Here is a 21,211-nt window from a genome sequence, read left to right as displayed (position 1 = left end):
GACATCTATATGTTGTTAAATGCGCTGATATATATTCTAAAAGGGACTGGTTCTGTGTGATTATTATGATACTTAAGATAAATGGAAATCCTTAGGTTGTCAGTTTTAAAATTAGTTTCAAGTAGTGGAACAATGAAAAGGTAAAATTTTAATATGCTGTATATTTTAGTAATATTCATAATTTTATATTATACAGTATAAAATATTTTTAAATATAACATTTGCATGCATTAGTCTTAATAGAAATCTGACAAACCTTTCAAAGAAGATGATATAGGAAGCTTTCTCATTTTATAAAAGAGCATAATTAAATAAGAATTTCATTAGAAACTATATAAATGTTTTAAAAATGCTTCATTGATAAAATGCTTCTTTTACTATCAAGTTAATATTGTAAAATACTAGTGGAATTTTAGGGCTTGGATTATTTGTTTGGAAAACAAACATTTTCGTAAGAGAATCTGTTGGTAAGTGCACGCTGAGTTAAGGAATTTTCCAGTTAATAAAGGCTAAAAAGATATCTGAAATCTCCAGGAAATTTAGGTGAAAATATATTTTATTGCGATGATTATACTTTGAACAGTTGTGAACACTACCTCATGTGTGAGACAGTTTCAGTCTTTATTTTGGATGTATAAAGAATGCCACTATTTTGGCCAGGCATGGTGGCTCACGCCTGTAATCCCAGCACTTTAGGGGGCTGAGGCAGGCGGATCACTTGAGGTCAGGAGTTCAAGACCGGCCTGGCCAACATGGTGAAGCCCCATCTCTACTAAAATACAAAAATTAGCTGGCTGTGGTGGTATGTGCCTGTAATCCCAGCTACTCGGGAGGCTGAAGCGAGAGAATCACTTGAAGTGGGGAGGCGAAAGTTGTGGTGAGCCAAGATCGCGCCACTGCACTCCGGCCTGGGAAATGAGTGAAACTCCATCTCAAAAAAAAATAAATAAATAAATAAATAAGAATGTAACTATTTTAAGGAATGTTTGATAACCTATTTGGGATATAGTAACCATAACTATATTAGTACCTTAAATGATACTTTTACTTTTCAGTGTATTTAAGTAATTTAAATATTAGGTCAATCTGCACAAAGAAAGTCTCTAATTGATTATGTATTTGCAGTTCAAGTTTTGCCTTAATTGCAAGCCCACTATTCTACTTGGTAACAGTACTATAAGTAAAGAAGAGTACTGGTCTAGGAAATAGGAGACCCAGGTTTTCATTCTGGCTCCTCAAGACTGCTTCTAACCATTGGGTCACTTCCTGTGTAAAATGATTTCTTAAAGTTTTACTCTATTTTTGCAAATCCACTTCTGCCTTGTTGGCTTCCATTATCCTGTCATGTTGGCAACGCTGCATACCTGTGTAAAATGCATCGGATATTTTAAACAAGGGTAATCTTTTCACCTGGGAGCTCCCTTTAGGTCATAAGGTTCAGTGCCATTGGTGGGGAAATAAGTGATGTTGGTGATTTAGGAGAATGATCCCAGCCTCTGGAAAGAGCATCTACGCTTGTGTGAAGTGGTCACCATTTTGTTTGTCATTTACCAAGGTCCTGACACATGCATGTTTCATGGTCTTCAAAGAAAATTCTGACCAATACCCACCTTGAAGATACATATTTTTTTAAAGGGATCCTGCAGTTGAATTCATCTGTGCAGTAGCTTCTCACATGCACAATCATAAAATAGTTTCATACCATATCCATGACCTCTTCATTTGCCCAAGATTTCCTGTATTTGACTGGAAATTTAAAGTTTGCGGTCTTGAGTTTTCCATCATTTCACTGTAGTGAGGTGGCAAAGCATGCGCTTGAGATGATGGGAGTTCGAAACCCTTCTCCTCCACTTCCAAGTGGTTTCACGAAAACTATTTGTCTTTTCTGCTCACTTTCTTTGTAAATAAGGGTACTAATATTAAAGATTGCTGTAACGATTAAATAGGTAATAATTATAAAGTGTCAAGTGTAATACTTTAACCAATAAATGGTAGACAATTATTGTTGTCTTACTAAATTATTTTATCAACCGTCTTATTAAATTATCAACTCTTTCTATTTGGATTCACAGCACTTTCTAGATTGCTGAAACTATATGGGTTTTATGAAGTTATTTATGTCAATGTTCCAGTAAGATAAGTGAATTAGTTTCCTGTGTGAATTTGTTTCCTGTGTGAATTTAGAGTCAACCAGATCTAACTCTAAATTATAGTTTTGAGCTATAATTACTTCAATGGTTAAGACCATTTTGGCCTGGAGGAGTAAAAAGTTATATTTTGCAGTGCATGTGAAAGAAGTATTTGTGAATTCATTTCTGCCTTCTATTCATACCTTGGTTAAAATGAGCCACGGTTTTGAGCAGTTTCTTTGGAACATTACATAAACTTGCTTATTCTTGGCCACATAGCAGTTGGGAATACGCAAACAGGCCTGAAAGGAACCAAACAGCAAATTCTTTACAAGCAGGAAACCTAATATTTACACAATAATAGGGTGATGGCTGCTAAGGTGGCTTATGACTAAGTTTTCTTGTTCATCATGAATAGGAGCTAGCATCTTTTCTTCAAAGACTTGTGTTAATATGTTCCACGGGACTGAACTGAAGCACAATTGTGACACAGGCATTTCAACACCAGAGGATCTCTGCTCTTCCCCTCCCCTGCCCCAATACAGAGTGACCTCCCATTCTCCTCCATTCCCTTATCAAACTGGCTTTCTGAGCTTCTAGTTTACACCAAGATACAAATGGCTTGTTGTGGTTCATCAACATTTTCTATATATTTGCTTTTTAACACACTGAAAAACTTTAAGCAAGAAATCTAAAGCTCCAAGCCCATATAATTGTAAGCAATAAGACTGGCTTGAAAGGTTTTGGAGAAACATAGAGGTATAATCTCTAAATCATACATATTCATTGTCCCCAAAGGGCAAAAAATTATTCTAAGGAGCAAAAACTTATTATTTTTATGTATAAGCACAGATATACATGTGGTACATAGATATATGGCATATCTGTAGTATTAAAACTTCATGCGAGACAAGTATGAAAAACATGTCTAAGAAGGTCCCTTAGGAGAGCAACAATGATTACAAAGGTTGAGAAACGTGGCTCTAGATGAGGGTGTCAAAGGACTCCGTGAGCCTGCAGAGTATGAATTTTTGCTGAACTGTTTTTTAATGTTTTTAGTAGGAAGGAACTGATGCCTGATTTGCACTTATATTTGACAGCAGTATTTATGTTCTAATACATCAAATATGATCAGCTGCTGTGCCATTACCCTTTTTGGTTTTAATAGGAAATAAAGAGGAAAGACTTGAGGGCAAGATATACTTAAATTTGAATAAAACTATACTTAAATTTGAATCCAGCTGTACCTCTTACTTGTTCTGTGACCCTTGGCAAATCACTTACCCTCTTTAAGCCTCAGTTTTCTTCTCTTTAGTTACTTGGGAATCAAAATGTCTACCTGATGGAATTCCAATATCATAAAGATTAATAAGAGTAATATACATAAAACTTTCTGTAAATTGCCTACTATGTAATAAATACATGCCCATTAGTAGCTATAATTTTATTTGTTGTATCTTTTTACATCAATTACTGGCTTAAAACTTATTATAGAAAAAGAAATCTCGATTTAGTAGATAAAGGTATTATCCATGAAGGGCAGAACTTCCTCTAAGACAAGTGTTAATCTATTCATAAAAAAGAAAGATAAACTTCTATTATTTCTTTAAACCAGTAACCAAACCTATTAACATAAAGTAAAAAACAGAATAAAATCCAAATTAGCATATCTAGACTAATATAATCTCTGTTAAATGTAGAGTAATTGTCTGGACTGTTCTATTGAAATACATTTTCTTTAAATACTACATTGCACTGAGCTGTAAAGTAATTGTTTTCTTCCCCTAGAACCATGACTCAGTGTTGCTTGGAATTCCCATCTGTTTGTGACATCACTTTTGCCTCGAATGTTATTCCCTTACTGGATAAACATATTTGCCTTTATATTTTATGACATGTAATTGTAGAATAGATAAGTTACTTGAAAGGAAATAGTATTTATTCCTGAGGATTCATATGGAGTTAATCCAATGTAAGTATTAATGCAACTCTGTGGAAAATTTCGTTTCCTTAAGGGGAGTGTCCACAATTTACCAGACCTTTCTTTCTCTCTCTCCCTATTTTTTTCCTCCAGGTACTTGTTCTGCTTTTGTGATTCACTCTTAAAACCCTAACCTATTAACATTGTTTCCGGGTGTTTTTTTTTTTTTTTTTTTTTTTTTTGCTTTCTTTTCTTTATAAGATTAATATTTAATACTTCTAGAGACAAAACTCCAATGGAGAAGGGAAGTGCTTCAATTGTATGCATTGTTACGGCAAAATAGAATAAATGAGCAACTCTGATATGCATGATATAGTCTCCATTGCCTTTTCAGCTTATCTTCTATTTTGGTAATTTATCTCCTCCACAGTGTTTTCACTTTTCTGTACTGCAAGTCATTAAGAATGAGTACCTGTAGAGTGGTATTCTCCATGCCAAAGTGTGGCTTTGTAATTCTTGACTTGACAGCAGAAAATTTTGACTTTGAGAAGCAGGGTTAAGAGAGTTCCATATGTAGGCAACACATTTATCCAGCAGAAGTAGCCCACAAGTAGTGGAATCCAAAAACTACCACTACTATACAATTATTCAAAACCTTTCCTAGTTTTCCAGAGAATTGAAAAGACAGAGTTTTCCAGGGTAGACAAACATCACATTTCAAAAGCATGTGAGAAATCAAAGAACCTCATTTGGAATAAAATATATTGGCTCAGATTCTGTCTCCATATGCCTTAAAAATTATACTGCAAAAGGACTATGGAAGTTTTTACTTTAAAAAGCCATTAGACTGCAAGTTGGGTTAAGAACACATGCATACTAAATGACATCCTGGAAGTTTCGGTGCACTATAGGTAGTCTAATCCATGTAGCATTGTCATAAGTTTACCTACTGCCATTTCAATGAAAGAATCTTGAGTTTTCAAGATAGTATGAGGCAAATGTTTTAGCAGAGATTTGAAATAGAGCTCCTTTGAGAACCTCCCAGTGAAATAATTTCCCCAAACCTGGAAATCTAAAAGTGGCATCCTCAAGAGGTTAGAATGATGTTCACATACTTGAACTTGGAACTACAGTATCATGAAGAATTAATATGGTATTCTTCATCCCTATTTATTTTAGTTAAGACAGGAAAAATGACTTAATCAAGATGTCTCATCTAGGAAATTTTGAATTAAAATACAGTCTTCTTTCTAAACATTTATTCTGCTTCTCTCTGTTCCTACCTAATAGGCTGGACAAGAGCCCCGGCCCATGTGACAGACTCCTATCCCCCTGCACTGGAAGAGGGTTGGGGGATAGGAAATAGGAGACCTATGTTTTCATCCTGGCTTCTTAAGACTGCTTCTAACCATTGGGTCACTTCTTTTGCGAAACTTCTTAAAGTTTTACTCTATTTTTGCAATTCCACTTCTGCTTTCTTGGCTTCCATTATCCTGTCATGTTGGCGACACTATGTACCTGTATACAATACACAGGATATTTTAAACAAGGACAATATTTTCACATGGGAGCTCCCTTTAGGTTAAGATTCAGTGCCATTGGTGAGAAATAAATGATGTTGGTGATTTAGAAGAATGATACTAAATCCGTCTGTTGATTCTGTTTGCACCTCGGTCACCAAATCCAAGGTTTTTCCTCCTGTTAAATATACTAAAAAATTAATTGAGCCAGACCTGTGACCCTTCTCTATTAAAACTGTTTTTGTTTCTCCTTACCGTTGTGCATCTCTATATCTTTCTCTGGAAATATTTCAAAATAATCTGGAGAAACATTGTCAACTATTTTTCATTCCTTTAGAAAGATTAAAGTGGCCTTGGCTAGTGTGGGGAAGGCACTGGCTGGTCTGAGTTTGTTCACTAGCTGGGGTATTGTTAAATGAGTGGACACTTGTCACTGCTGCTCACATGTTGTCTTTTTTTTCTCCTTTACAACTCTCTTGGGCCTTTTAGGGTACTTCAGTGTGATGGAAGGAAACAGAGATGGCTTGATAATTGATTTGTTCCTGCTATACTGGTTCTGTGTCTCTTATAAAGTAGCAGGGCCTGATTCTGTTCTATGTGGTATCAGTCAGAGTTCTGACTGGACACTGAAGGCATAATAAACAGCTCAGATTTTCAATTAGAATTTAAGGACCTACTTACAGAGATGTGGGCAGGTTTAGGGGAGTGAGTAGCTGATGTTAAGGTACTTATTGACTCGCCGTAAGTCTCCCCATTCCTGAAAAGGAAGGGAAGGGAATGGAGTTGCCTAAGTTTATTAAGAGCTGAAACTGGAGGCTGTATGGAAACTACTCAACAAGAGCTGTTCTTCTAGAGAGAGGCCATTGCCAGAATGCAGGCACAGAAGAAACTCAAAAGAAATACGCTGACTTCTCTCTTCTGCTGTTCAGCAGTAGTGCACAGGGTCTAGCGAGGGAGATCTATTGGCTCCTAAGAGAAATGGTCCCAACTTGTCCTTTTGCATTTTGATATGCTTTTTGATGGTCTCCTGGTGTTCTGTGATATCAGCTGGCATGTGTCACAGTCATCCATGAGCCTGTCTATAACAGCACCAACTCCTAGTTCTGAATTCAATTGTTTTCATTCTTCTATGCATTTAGAACAGAGATAACCATCACTTTAGTCAATTGCTTAACAACTTTTTATTGAGCATATATTATGGGCTAAATACAATGTTAGGAAGGCCCCAAGGATATCAAAGTGAATGAAGCAGAAAAAGAACCCTGTCCTTAAGCAGTTTAATTCTCGACTTTTTTTTTTCCTGCCTAGAACTCAGAGACTCTTCTAGAAATCCTTAATCTTCTGATGATTTTTTTTTTTCTTGGTGCTTTGCTCAATTCTAAACAATTGAATGACCAAATCGATAGGTAAGGTATTTATTTATAGTACTCTATTTTGTATCATTGTCATTCATTCATTCAAAAAAAATATTTCTGATCATCTACTATGGTTAGTATATATTGAGATTGAGAAATTAGTAAAATATCTTAGGGTTCAGGTTTCTGCTCATCTAGATAAAAGCAGATATGCAAATAACTACAATGGCAAGGTGTCAAGAACAAGGGACTAGCAAATGATTCCATTGCTTTGGACGAGGGTGACTGAGAGTTATGGTAATAACCATAACACCCAATTTCCTGGCTGCTCTGACGAGTAGTTTAAAGACTCATTGCTAGTAATGTGTGCTTTTATTTAATGGGAATCCCGTAAGTACTCACTTGTAAAAAGCAGGGTTTCCCAGAATCCATTGGCACAAACCTTGACATATACACAGAACAATTCAGGCACAGTGTTAACACTGTTTGGGATAAACTATATGACTCTGAATTAGGGAGGTCAGAAGAAAGTATGTTTTTAGAGATCCTTGGACATACACTTTTTACTTGTCCTATAGCCTATACTTTAGAACGATACTCATTGAAACTGTGAAAAATGAAACCACATCATGAAAAAGTTTTCCTAATAATAGCATTATTTGTGTATCTTTACGGTTGTAACCATGGACTCTTTATAGCTACTTAGGAAACAGCTCTTGTCATGTTTCCAAATCTATCTCCAAATGCTTTGTCTAGACAAGAGTTTGCTGGTCCTCTGACGTATTAAAAATGGAGCTCAGTTCTGTTTTTTAATCTGGGACTAAAAATTTTCTCTGGCAGTACCGTTTTGGCATACAATTTGGCTCTTTCTATCTTCTCTAAATGACTTTTTGATTCTCTTTTCTGTTGTTTTCTGGAGAAAAGGTGTCCCTGATAAAGATAAGGGAAATGAATCTTAGCCATTTTCCGTCAGGAGCACAATCATCTTCAGGTTCACCATAACATCCACAGAGACTGGATTCATACCTTAGCTCTGACTTTGTTAACACCAGCTCATCGTACAGATGGTTTAGTACTCAGACACCAATGAGGCCTCTGCAAGGTAACATTCAGATTCTCCTCGTCCATATTTGGAGGTTCTCATAAAAATCAGTCTCGGGGACTGTCTTATTGGAATTTGGGGGTTTATTTTTATTTTTAATTTTTTTTATTTGTAGTGAACGAGGTTGAGTGTTTATATACTATAGAATGTACAGTATATTCAAGGAACTGGGAAACAGTGTAAACTTATTTTTATATAGTATGTTGGTTATATTTTAAAACATTATTCTCGGTGTGTTTTCTTTTGTCTCCAGACAGCTTTTCCAGTGAAGGACCTTTAAATGTAAAGCCATTTGTCAAATTATTAATCTAAAAAAGTGAAACAAGTATCTTCTCTGTTTCTGGACTTTTTGTACATTCTCAGTGTTTGTTGATCAACCTTTTTTTTTTTTTCAAATGAGCCATTGAATGAATGCACTGCTTTACATTTATTGATCCCTCACCTGAAAACATATTATTGAACATTTTGTTTCAAAATATAGCATATACACTATTGAAATATAAGTGTATCTTGTGTCAGTTATCTAATTTGAAGACAACTTGTTTAATTTTACCCTTTTGCCAGATTTTCCTTACGTGGTTAAAAAAAAATCTTGGGAGAAAACATGTACTCTGAAGACATTAAAGTCAGAATTATTTAAACAATTCTATGTCTGTCTCTTATATTATGCAGTTAAGGTAAGGCATGTCCTTTCTTCTTTGAGTAATACCAGTGGCACAGGGGACTCAAAAAGCATTGTTTCCAAATGTTTGCCATTTTGATGCTGATGATAACTATTATGATATTTTGCCTTAATAAATTCTTACATTGTAATAGGATATGACTGTATCAATTGTCTAGTGGATTTAATGCCTCTTAACTGTCTGGTAAGGCAGGGAAAGGATTACCTATCAGTCAGCCAAGTCTTGTGCTGTGTCACATTGAATCAAAGAAAATTCATAATGTCATATAGATAAACACAAAAGACTTTTGTGTCTTGGTTACTCACTGCCCTACCTTATTGATTTGCTTTTCTTCTTCTTCTGATAAAGGCAATGAAATATCTATCCTGTATGGAATAAATGTGAGTTACTGATGTAACCAAATGACTGCCAAAGGCACAATGCCACTCTCCACATGACAGCTTGTTACAGGATTCGTCTTTCAACAATAAAACCCTACAGCCTTTGCACCAAGCTCAAGCGTGAAGGATATCATGTTATCCTTTCAGTATTTCCTAGTATCTTTTACTTGGGTTCTTATTTGTCTCCAAGTATCCCTTATCTTGAATAATGTATGTCACTTTCTCTCATACATACCTATTTTTTGTGATTTCCTCTGAATAAACCTTGTTTATCAAGGAAACATTCTCCATGGACCAGTGCCCTGAACATGAAGCTTTGTTATAATGGAACTAATGTAAATTAGAATTTATTTCCTTTTCTCATACTTCAAACACATGCATCCTTCTCCAGAATATATACATACAACCAATCTTTCCAGGTGAAATCTCTCACTCTACTTGGTTAGTGTTCTAGAATCTCCTAGAGAAGAACTGTTTTGAGTGTAGTCTACATGTTACATACATGACAAAAAACACAGGTAGGTGCTCCAAAAATGTTGAAACCACATATTTGTGAACTGGCTATGTATATGAGGTACTGGCTCATGCATTTATTTAACCATATGTCATTATTGCCTGCCATGTGCCAGGCTCTGTGCTGAGCACTGAGGTCTCCAGGCATGACATTTCTTTTCTCTTAGCAAAGTGGACAGCAGGAAAAGGAAGGGTGCTAATACTGGAAACGTAAACAGGTCTTATGATTAGAATTATGTTCTTAAAATGTATTTTGTACTGATTTTATTTTATTAAGCTTAACATTACTTTTTTTTTTTCAAATTAAAGCAAAATGTAACATGGTAAAACTTAAGAATCTAGAAAGAAATGTAACAAAAAGCAAAACTTTCTTTCCTCTTCCCCAAACTTCCAATCCTTATTTCCCCAAATAAATTTTGCTAATGGATTTTGTGCTTTGTTTCACAGTAAAACAAAATAAATCAAAACTAAAAACACACAAGCACACAAACATATATACATGCACACAAATTGTATTATATGATATATTCTGCACCTTTATATTTTTACTTAGTACTATATCTGGTGTGTCATCTTGTAGCCTTTTTCATAGTATGATATATTTACCCCATAATATAATTTTAAAATTTTGAAACAATCTCAAAATTACAGAAAATCTGCAATATAGAACGAAGAACTTTTTCTTTTCTGAGTTACCCTATCACCCTGGAGCATTGTGGTATGGATTTTTTATAAGCAAGACAATCTCCTATACAACTACAATACAATCATCAAAATAGGGAAATCAACGTAGATACATCCTATACCCAATCCTCAGACCCCATTCAGATTTTGGCATTTGTCCTAATATAGATAGATATAGAATCCATTTCAAAATCACTGATTACCTATCATTGTTGTGTCTATTCAGCCTTCTTTAGTCTGGAAAATTCCTCAGCATTTTGTGTTGTGGTGGTGGTGTTTTTTTAATTTTCCTGATCTTGACTCTTGAAAATTACTGCCCAGTTTGTGTTTCCTGATGTTTCCTCTTGATTGACTTCAGGTTGTGTATCTTTGGTAGGAATATCATGAAAATGATGCTATATTCCTTTTGCTATATCCTATCAGATCTCAGGTAATTTTAGTTTCTCCCATTACTGATAATGTTCACTTTGGTCCCTTGTTAAAGTTCTTATTTTCCAGGCTTTTCTACCGCAGAGTTAATCTTGTCATCCTTTATAATTAATAAGCATTTTGTGCAGAGGTATTTGAAACCTTATAAATATCTCATTCTTTGTCAAACTTTCCATTTACTCATTTATTTCCATCCATATGGATGATGGTTTCCTGTTTTATTCAATGAGTTATAACCCCTTACTATCATCAATTATTTTGATGTGCAAATTTTTCCAGATTGGGCCAGAGGGAGTTCCTTCAAGCTGCCTCCTGTGTCCTTTTGACTCAGGAGCCTTGTCATTTTTTGAGCACTTTCTTGTTATCTGTTCACAGTAAGACGTTTCAGGCTCATTTTGTACTTTCCTTATCCCAGCCCTGATGTCAGCCTTTCTCTAAGAAGTCCTGGTTGTTTGTAATGGAGGGTGGTATTTGGAAACCAAGATTTGGGTGCTTTTGGTGGTGTTGCTGCTCTCAAACCTTCTCAGTGGCCAGAGCTGGGAGCAAATGTATATATGTGCATGCACATACACAAACATGTGCACATGTATGTCCATTATATCTGTCAGTGTATGTTGAAAACCATGACTTTACACTGATACCTCCAATCCGATACCACACAGTGTATTCTTATTTTTTCCCTTTCCCTATTTATAACATCTCCAAGAGTGAGAAGCTGGTTCTCATTATCCTAATATATTTATGAAATTGATCAACACCCCTGTGTAACCATCTCTCATTGCCACTGCCACCTTTGCTTAGATGCCTCCTCGTCCCATCTGGGCTCTGACACACCACATGGGGCTGCCAGCACCCTACTCTTCTACCCCCATGTGGAAGTCCTCCCTATTCCACCCATGCGCCAATACCCCATGGCAAGCTGAGTTCCACCCGCTAGCATGGACATCCTCCTCACCCCACCGGGTTGCCCCCATGTGTGGACACCTTCATTGTCCTCTGGAGGCCCTGACTCCCTATGCTGGGCACTGCTTTGCCACAGTTACCTTTCTGTCTCCGTTCTGACCCCCCTTTTCTGAGTCCTCAAGGGTCCCCCACCCCCATGGTGATGCAGACTATACCTTGCTCTGTTTCATCTAATAACTTCAGAAAGGAATTACTCAAGAAAATTAAGGAGACAGTGAATTCTTATAAGATCATTGTCTGCCAGTATTTTAATTTGAATAATGATAACAGAGGAATAAAAAATAGGATCTCTAAATGTTTTGATGACCAAAGTGGCTTAGACCACCTCATCTCTCTTTTCTGAGTCTCTTTCTCTCCCCCCAGTGAGAGTAATCAGTGATTAGTGGTGTTGTTAGTGTATGTTTTGCCTTTTTAATGTAGGTAGTCCTTAACTTGTGAACCCTATAGGAAAATTCTGTGTACTTGAATATCTTCTCCTGGTTTCTCCTATCCCTGGGAACTCCTAGCCACATACCTTCTCTTTTCATTTCTGGCAAAGCTGCTATTAAGAGAAACCTCATTCCAATACCATAGTCACTAAAGCAGGAGATTGTGGTCCTCTTTTGTCACTTCTTACTTATTTAGAGCTCAGTGATCTCCGGGTCAGACTCAGGACCAGGACTCAGCAGTATGGTATATAGGCCCGGGGTTGGGTAGGAGGGCTCTAGACAACTCTAAGTGGCAATGGGCTGGACACTTCAGGGCATCCATAGCATGGTTTGATTTTATTATATGCATGAACAAAATGTTGATGTACCACATAAATATGTACAAATATTATGTATCCATAAAAGATTAAAGGAACTTCAGGGCTCAGGGAATTTGAGAGTTCACATATAGTATGGCGACAACTTTAGCCACATTAAGGTTTCTTAGATTCTTTCATGCTAACTACAGACATAGGCAATTGTCTCTGGGGAATGCTCCAGACTGCAGTAGAAATTTGCAGCTGTTGGGTGTTCTATTCACATATAGATAAGACACGGTATGGGAGGTTTGTGCTGCTGGGCGAGTTTGTGTCAGCCTGACCCAGAGGGCAGGCAGTCTGTTTCTGTCTGTCTAAAAGTCAGCGCTGTGACATCTGACACTGATAAGCAAAAGTAATGTTGGTATGAAATTTTAATCCCTAAAAGTTGGCTGCTCATGGGTTATAGCTTTATCGATGTCTCTGATTACATATTAAATAGTTTATAAATTTATTCATGCAATAGATCTTGGAAAATTTTCCCCAGAGGAGGACACTCTTGCCATTTTAAGCAAACTCAAAAATACCTGCTGACCTGATTGTAATCTGTTTATTCATGACATTTAAAGTAGGAGCACAATTTTGTAAATGTACTCACTTTGCAAATTGTAGGCTACAATTTTAATTTGGCATGTTAAAGTATCTTTCATTACACCAGATAAAGTGCCAAGCCCATAGGCTCAGAGAACCTGAAGGTTTTACAGGCAGCAAGTCAGGGAGATTTATTTTGGGTCTTGGGCTGAGGGCTCAGGCTGTCAGCAGGAGCTCATTTATTCATTCACTTATTCAATGGATATTAATGAGCGCCTCCTGTGCTCAAAATACTGTTAAGTAGGTAACAGAATACACAGAAGTATGACATCAGGTTCGGGGTTTTTTGCTTGTTTGTTTGTTTGTTTGTTTGTTTGTTTTTTGAGATGGAGTCTCGCTCTTGTGATCCACGCTGGAGTGCAGTGGCACAGTCTCGGCTCACTGCAACCTCTACCTTCCAGGTTCAAGCTATTCTTCTGCCTCAGCCTCCTGAGTAGCTGGGATTATAGGCGCCTGCCACCACGCCCAGCTAGTATTTGTACTTTTAGTAGAGATGGGCTTTCACTGTGTTGACCAGGCTGGTCTCGAACTACTGACCTCAGATCTGCCCACCTCGGCCTCCCAAAGTGCTGGGATTACAGGCGTGAGCCACCACGCCCAGCCAGGTTTAGGTTTTAAAAGCTCACTCTCGCAGCATTGTGAAGGATGGAATTCAGGAGAGGTAGACAAAGGCAGGAGAGCCAGCCAGAGATCATTACAGTGTTTGGGGGAAGGAGCTGGCTTGAGGTGGGGATGGCAATGGAAAGGAGGAGACAGATTATACCCTATGTGGTTCTTAAACTTCCCCAGGGTTGTGAGCCACTCTTGTCACCAGATGAAAACCTTTGCCCTCTACAGAGAAAGAGTGCATCTGGGCATGAATAAAAATACAGTTTCATAAGGCCTGCCCTTCATCATCCCCATCAGGAAAGTGGGGCACAGGCCTGGATTCTAGAGGTCGCAACTGACACCCATCAATGAGCCCTGCCCTATAGGAATTCAAGAAGGGAGAGCATGTATCAGGCTGGGCTCATGAGAAAGAAAGCTCCACAGAGGAAGGGATACATGAGCCAGGACCTGAGATGAGGATGGGGAAGGCATTTAGATTGCATAAGCAGTCTCCTGGCTTTTAGCACTGTATGAATCTTCATGAACTATAGTGGGAGAACCATAAAGCTCGAGTCTTAAGAGTCGTTAGTTCCCAGGGGCCACCTCAGAACTCTTCCTCGTTACATTAGGTAATAGTGCAAATGAAACCCTTAACATATTGCTTGTTAGGTAGACCTCAGTCAATATTAGTTCTTGTTATCATTAAGTATGGCAAAATACATAAAATATTGGTGGTGTACGGATGTTTCTCCAGATAGATAGTTATTTGACAGCGGTGGCTTCATTGTATCAGCAGTCCCTAGTATTAGGAATAAAAATGGGTTAAGAGCCAGCCCTGGAAGTTTAGCATTTCTCAACCACACTGTCAGAAATTACAAAGTTCTGCTTTGTAAGATTGGGTGTCACAATACATGACTCCTGGAAGTCACAGAATTTGTTCCAGCTGCCGTGCTGAGCCACATTGAAGTTAGATGTTTCTTTCATTTGCTGTAAGTCTAATAAAGTGGTAATCTTATTTTAATGTTTTTCACAAATTCCTCTGCAATTAAAATTCTGACAACTCCTTCTCTGACAAGAATTCTAGAGATGGATGACTCTGCCTCAGCATAAAGCCATCTCTTGCCAATAAATAATAATGGGAAATTATAGTATGTATAAATGTTACATTTTTAAAACAGTTTATAACAAACTTTGAACAAATTATGTGATCCATATGAGATATAACAAAGTATATAAAATGGGACTGTAAGACAGGAAGTTTTATAAAGTGAAATCACCATTTCAAACACACTGTGGTCAGATGCTCAAAGGGATGCTTTTTAGGAAAATAAGAAAAAGGACACACAGCAAGTGTTAGAGTCTGTGAGTAATGAGCATGTTTATTTGATCAGGTGATGGGCTGAGACTTTTTTCATGTTTTATTTTAGTCTAATGCCCCAGTCCTACCACCTATAATTCAGGAAATTATAGGAATAAAAAGTGGCCAAAATTATCTTTGGAATAGTTGGCAACTTGATTTGAACTTTCACAATGAGAGTAAGTTTTTCACCGGAAACGGTTTGAAATATATTTCTCTCTTATTGAGTTTTAAAAGATTTGTGGCTTATAGAATATATAACAAAAGGCAGCTTTTCTGTTTCATCTATTTTTGGTAAATATCAACAAGTTGGTAATTTTGATGCAGAGCATGTTTTGCACAGTGACTGTGTGCATGCAGTTTGTGGTCTGACTGTGATCTAGCCATATGATGGTAAAAGTTTAGGACCTAACTGGTAGGGCTGTTCTGAGGTTTAAATTAGATAATTGGGTATAAATCTTGGCACAGGGGCTGAAGATAGCAATCATTCAAGCAAGGCAAGTGAACTGCTAACATTACCTTCATCGAATGCTGGTGGCACTAACAGAGATCTTCAAAATATCTTAGATCATCTAAATATCCATTTAGATCATAGAATGGATTATGCCTGCTTTCCTATATAGCAGTTAGAAGCCAAACTGGAAGCAAACTCCAAGATTTCAGATTCCATATTCTTTTTGCCAGACTAGCAGTTCTCAAATATGATTAAACTTGAGTATCATCAGGGAAAATAGTTGTGGGGTGAGGGGCGTTTTGTTTGTAAGTGTAGAGTCTTCTCAGAGAATCAAATTAAGCAGGTTTAGAGTGGTGCTCGGGATTTTGAATGTTTTTAACATTTATAAACATAACATTTATTGAAGTATCATCTGTGAGCTAACATTGTGCTGTATGATTTCTTTTCATTTTTTAATAATAAAATGGACTTTTTTGAACTAGGAGTTTTAACACATATGTATAGAGATTCATGAAACTACCACAATCACAATTCAAACAGTTTCATCACTCTAAAAACTTATTTTATTCTATACCCTTGTACTTACTTACACTGTCTCTCCATCCCTAACCCTCGGCAACCACTATGCTCTTTTCCACCACTATGGTTTTACCTTTTCCAGAATGTTACATAAATTGAATCATACCGTATGCTACCTTTTGAAACTGGCCTTTCGCTTAGCATAAACTCTTTGAGATTCATCCTTGTTTTTGCAGGTATAAATAGTTCATTTCCTTTTTTATGGCTGAGCAGTATTTCATTCCGTTTGATACCACAACAGAACTAGATGAGTGGTCCTCAGTAACAACCTGGAATCTGAAACTGTATCAGCAAATTTTCGTACTTTATTCCATTAAATGCATTGGCCTGTCTGCATTTTGAATGGATCTTTTAATTATGATTCTGTAATTTCTCACATTGATCGTTTGAAGAATATTAGTTTTCTGAAACACACAGAGCATCTAAATGTTGATATATTTCCTTATGTAATACTGAAAAAAAATCACATTGATTGACATCATCATCAATATTATCAGAAAAGTGTTGTTAAGTAATACTTATCAGTAAGTATTAAGTATTGAGAGGTTTTCAGGCTCACTGTGGTGAATACTAAAGTTGCTTGAAAGTCCAAATGTTGTAATTGACCAAAAAAAAAAAAAAATAGTTTCCCTTGAAGTGATAGATTCACTTCATTTATTTTTGAGACAATGTCTGTCACATACCCAAATCTTAATAACCATAGTTTGTCTGTGAATCACTGTTTTGAGTGAAGATTGTGTTCCATGAGAAAAGGAGCTAGGTCAGCTCACAACTGAAACAGTCATTCCAGGGCTTTTTGTTGAGACAGTCATGATACTTCCACACACAGCAGAGATACTTAGTGCATACTTCCCATTTTGCCACACAGAATATTCAAAAGATGTTTACTGAAGGGTTGAGATTTAATGAAATTAATCATTTTTACTACTTTATCCAAGGACATTCTTAAGAGAAATTTCCTTTTCTGTTTAAAATTGTAACTATATGGTGGTAACGACAAAAACTATTAGTAGCTTGGCAGCTCTGCCTTTACTCTTCCTAAGGTACCAGCAGTTTTACACACTATTGTTTTTGTACCATCAGCACAAATGGTAACACAGTGAGAAAGACAAATAAAAACAGTGTTATTATGAGAATAGTTTTCACTTTGCAGACCTTCTGAGGGTGTCTTGGGACCCTTAGGGATCTACAGACTATGCTTGCAAAATTGCTAGATTATGCTTCATGTTGGTTCAAACAAGAATAGCTAAGATCAATATAGAAAATAGTTTCTATGAGGAAAAACAAGACGAATGGAGTTGTTGAGACAGGAGAGGACACGGATGAAGGTGTGGCTTGATTCATGTCTTCAGGCGTATGAGTTAGTTGAAGATCACTTTTCTCCACGTTTGAGGATGTAAATGAAACTAGAGGAAGAACATTATTGACCATTAGAAGGGAAGCTGGTGTGCCTTATGCCCTAGAGATCTTCAAGACTCCCATTTACTCCCTTAAGGCATCTATTATTTTAAATATCTGAAGGTAGAAGACAAGACCAAATGATTCCGTGAGGTTCTAATATTGTGATTTTTGTGGTACTAAGGATGTGTGGCTTATAAGTATACCTATCTTTACTGTAGATATTTTTTTCTTTCAAACCAAAGTTTTCAATATCTCTGAAAACTCAATTTCATTCTAAATCAGCCTTCAGTTTCATATGGTTTCTCAGAGCCCCTTGCAAGATGCTGTACTTAATAACTTGCCTGTTACAATTGAATCAAACTTTGAGACAGACAGTGCCACTAAGGGAGCTACACGTTGTTCCCACACATGCTAAGGAATAATGGGAAGCAGATAATCATTAACAGATGTACCTTCTTCCCACCTTCATCAAAAGCATCTCAGGACACAAGAGAGCCTCTGATCATTGTCCATTCTACACCGTGGCATCTGGGACAAAAGGGCTCATCCTTCCTTTAGCTCAGCTACTTCAAGGGCTGAACAAGATTTGCTCTGGTTGGTAAGATTTCCCTACAGGGACAAGCTGGCTGTAAATTGATTTTTTTTAAGGGCTATGTCATAGAATTAAAAGTATCACAAATAGATTCTGAATATTTTGGGACCATAGAGGTTCAATTTTGTTGTATGCATGTGAAACATAATGCTTTTAGGGGAGAAAATCTAAATTATATTTTATATTTCTAAAATGGTAATTTCCAAGAGTCCATTTCTGCTTCAGGAAAAGTCCTACAGTTTGTCCCTTGAACTAACAAGCTGAAGTACAGCTGCAAACAAAAGTTATATTTCATTAGGAAAAAAAGCTGTCAGAAATTATTAAAGTCTGGGAAATGAAACGGTAAATGCACCTTAGCCTGTATAAAGAGACTTGGAGAAATAAGTTCTATTTCAGTTGTTTTGCCTGCAGAAAAATATAACTGCATGGGGAAGGTGTGAGAAGGGCAATTAAAAGTGAGTGGGTGACATTGAAGTGGCAATAACCAGACTGATTAAAAAGATTAGAATGTCGTTCCTTCAGGCTGAAAAAACAAAGGAATATGATTGAAGACTATAAAACTTTGTAGCATATGGCTAGGACCAAACACACCTGTTCATCAGATCTCTGTAAAGCAGCACAGAGAAATACCTGTGGAGTTCTAAGTCAGAAAATAAAATATAATAAATAGTCTTTTTTATGCAGTGGTCACATTATGGAAATAATGTAGATACAGACCTCTAAAAAAAGATTCAAAGAGGATTTAGGAAAATTTGTGCTTAATAGATCCGTAATAAAAGTTAAGGGAAAATAACTCTTTTCAGAGAGAAAGTACATCCATAACTGAAACTGGAAACCAGAGAAAGGAATTTTGCACCAAATGATCCATGTGTTTGACATAGGTGGTGTTTATTACACCATTGTGTTCACAAAGAAGAAACTAAAAATTGTTCAGGCTAACGTTAAAATATGTTACTTAAGTTTTGTTGTTGTTGTTCTGGTTTTTACTCAGTTAACTAAGCATAATACCAAACGGGACCTACTGAGTTCATTAGTTTATTCCACTGCTCCCCATAAGCTGTTTCAAAGCAGCGGTTGTCTTATTCTTTCCACTTAGCAATTTGCTGATCATCCTTTTCAAACTGAATTTAAATGACTCCCATTATAATTTCCTTTTTATTTTGATCAATTTCAAACCAAATCCTACTGCAAGAATAGTACAAGAAAACACCCATATACTCCTTCATACAACTTTATTAAATACTAATTTTTCCACACTTACATTTGTTTTCTTACCCTCTAGAACTCTATAGAATGTTGATTAATGTGTCATATAGTTTTGTTCATACATTTATATATCATTAATACGTATATATACTCATGCTGAATCATTTGAGAATTATTACAGATAACAAGACACTTCACTCCTAAATTCCTCAGCATGGACATCCTAAGAACAAGAACATTCTCTGCAAAATACCTGGAAATATTGACAAAGTAGTAGTGATAGAGTACTGCTATATAGCACACAGTTTTGTCATGTTTCCTCAATTACTACAATAATATCATTTAGGTAATTGTTTTCCAACCTAGGATCCAATCCAAGATTATGCACTATATTTAATGATCAGATCTTTGTGATCTCCTTTAAACTAAACAGTTCTTCAACTTTCGTTATTGTTGTTCTGTGTAACATTTACATTTTTCAAAAATCCAGGCTATTTGTTTTGCAAAATGTCCTTCCTTTTGGATTTGTTTGATTCTTTCCTCATGATTAGATTAAGATTAAGCATTTTTGACAAGCTATCTTTACAGGTAATGCTGTGTCCTTCCCATGGTCATTCTCAGAGTATGTAAGATTGTCAATGTGTTTCATTACTGACAATGTTAAGATAAAGATAGTGTCTGCATGATTTCTTCATTGTAAAGAAGCTTCTTAAAAATGCAAATGTAATCTGCACAGTGATACTTGGAAACTGTGTGAATATTCTGTTTCCCAGATTTTTCCCGAGTGGTTTTAATATCCATTGATGATCATTGCCTGAATTGGCTATTACATGTGACAGTGAAATTCTACTTTTCTATTTCTACCATTACTTTTACATTTATTAGTTCATTTTTCTGGCTTTCCCTCCTTCCTCTACCCTTAAATTTTTTAGAATCACTGTGTACTTTTGGATATACTTTTTCTTTTTTATTATACCTTCTTAACATGATAATTTTGTTTTTTCTCAGATTTATTAAGGCATAATTGGTAAGTAACTTTATAGAGTGTATAATATTATATTTTGATATCTGTATACATTGTGAAATGATAAAATCAAACTAACACACACATTCGTCAACTCACATACTTATTTTTTTGTGGTGAAAAGATTTACAATCTACTCCTTTAGCAATTTCAAGTGTACAATACATTATTATTAGCTGTAGTCACCATGCTATACAATAGATCTCTGGGACTCCATCCTGTCTAACTAATCTTAATACCCTTTGACCATTTTTGATCATTTTATTTTTTTCTTTTCTTTCTCTCCTTATTTTTCTTTTTCTTTTTATTTTTTTTTTTAGACAGGATCTCACTCTGTCCCCAGACTGGAGTACAGTGGCACCATCTTGGCTCACTGCAGCCTTAACCTTAACCTTCTGGACTCAGGTGATCCTCCCGCCTCAGCCTCCTGGGTAGCTGGGACTACAGGCACATGCCACCATGCTTGGATCATTTTTTCGTATTTTTTGTAGAGATGGGATTTTGTCTTGTTGCCCAGGCTGGTCTCAAATTCCTGAGCTCAAGCAATCAGGCTGCCTCAGTCTCCCAAACTGTTTGAATTACAGACATGAGCCACTGACCCTGACCATTTCTCAATTCAATAGTATTATAATCTAGTTTTGTAATTTTTCATTTTGATACTCAAATTGTACCAAATGTGATCATCAGCAGGAGCCCTTCTGAGTTGGCTTGTTTCTTTTTGACTTGTCCTCGTCAGTTTCAGCACATCCTCCATGGTACATTCAGATGTACATCTAGATACTTCAGCCCTAACTTGGTCCCATCCCTGGTCCCTTTTAGTAGGGAGGGAATGGTATTCAGAAACCCTGGTCTAGATAGTAGGTTTGCTTATTGCTCCTGGAGTGGCCTGCTTCTAGGTCCTTTCAGTGGGTAATAGAACGAACACATGCATACACAGTAGTATTATAGCTATATGG

At 36.5% G+C, this 21,211-nt stretch overlaps 1 protein-coding gene and 1 long non-coding RNA gene across 7 annotated transcripts in view; one reads left to right on the top strand and one right to left on the bottom strand.

Annotated features, from left to right (window-relative positions):
• Positions 1–21,211, top strand: part of LOC105499530 (zinc finger protein 385B) — a 415,582-nt gene that overhangs the window by 199,675 nt on the left and 194,696 nt on the right. The window contains exon 1 of one of the 6 annotated variants that reach the window (XM_071072998.1): positions 18,009–18,027. The exons of the other annotated variants lie outside the window; for them this stretch is intronic. The gene's annotated coding sequence lies outside the window, so the exon portion shown is untranslated. Of the gene's footprint in view, positions 1–18,008; positions 18,028–21,211 lie in introns of those variants that run through there. 6 annotated transcript variants of the gene reach the window in all.
• LOC139357164 (uncharacterized) lies at positions 1,800–3,552 on the bottom strand. Its single transcript, XR_011609897.1, has 3 exons — positions 3,414–3,552; positions 2,333–2,431; positions 1,800–1,929 (listed from the first exon to the last, which is right to left on the bottom strand). It is a non-coding gene; the product is annotated as an uncharacterized lncRNA (long non-coding RNA).

Source organism: Macaca nemestrina, chromosome 11 (genome assembly GCF_043159975.1).
Source record: "Macaca nemestrina isolate mMacNem1 chromosome 11, mMacNem.hap1, whole genome shotgun sequence".
Lineage (NCBI taxonomy): Eukaryota > Metazoa > Chordata > Mammalia > Primates > Cercopithecidae > Macaca > Macaca nemestrina.
Note: the sequence above shows the minus strand (reverse complement) of the source record. Positions and strands in the feature narration are given on the sequence as shown.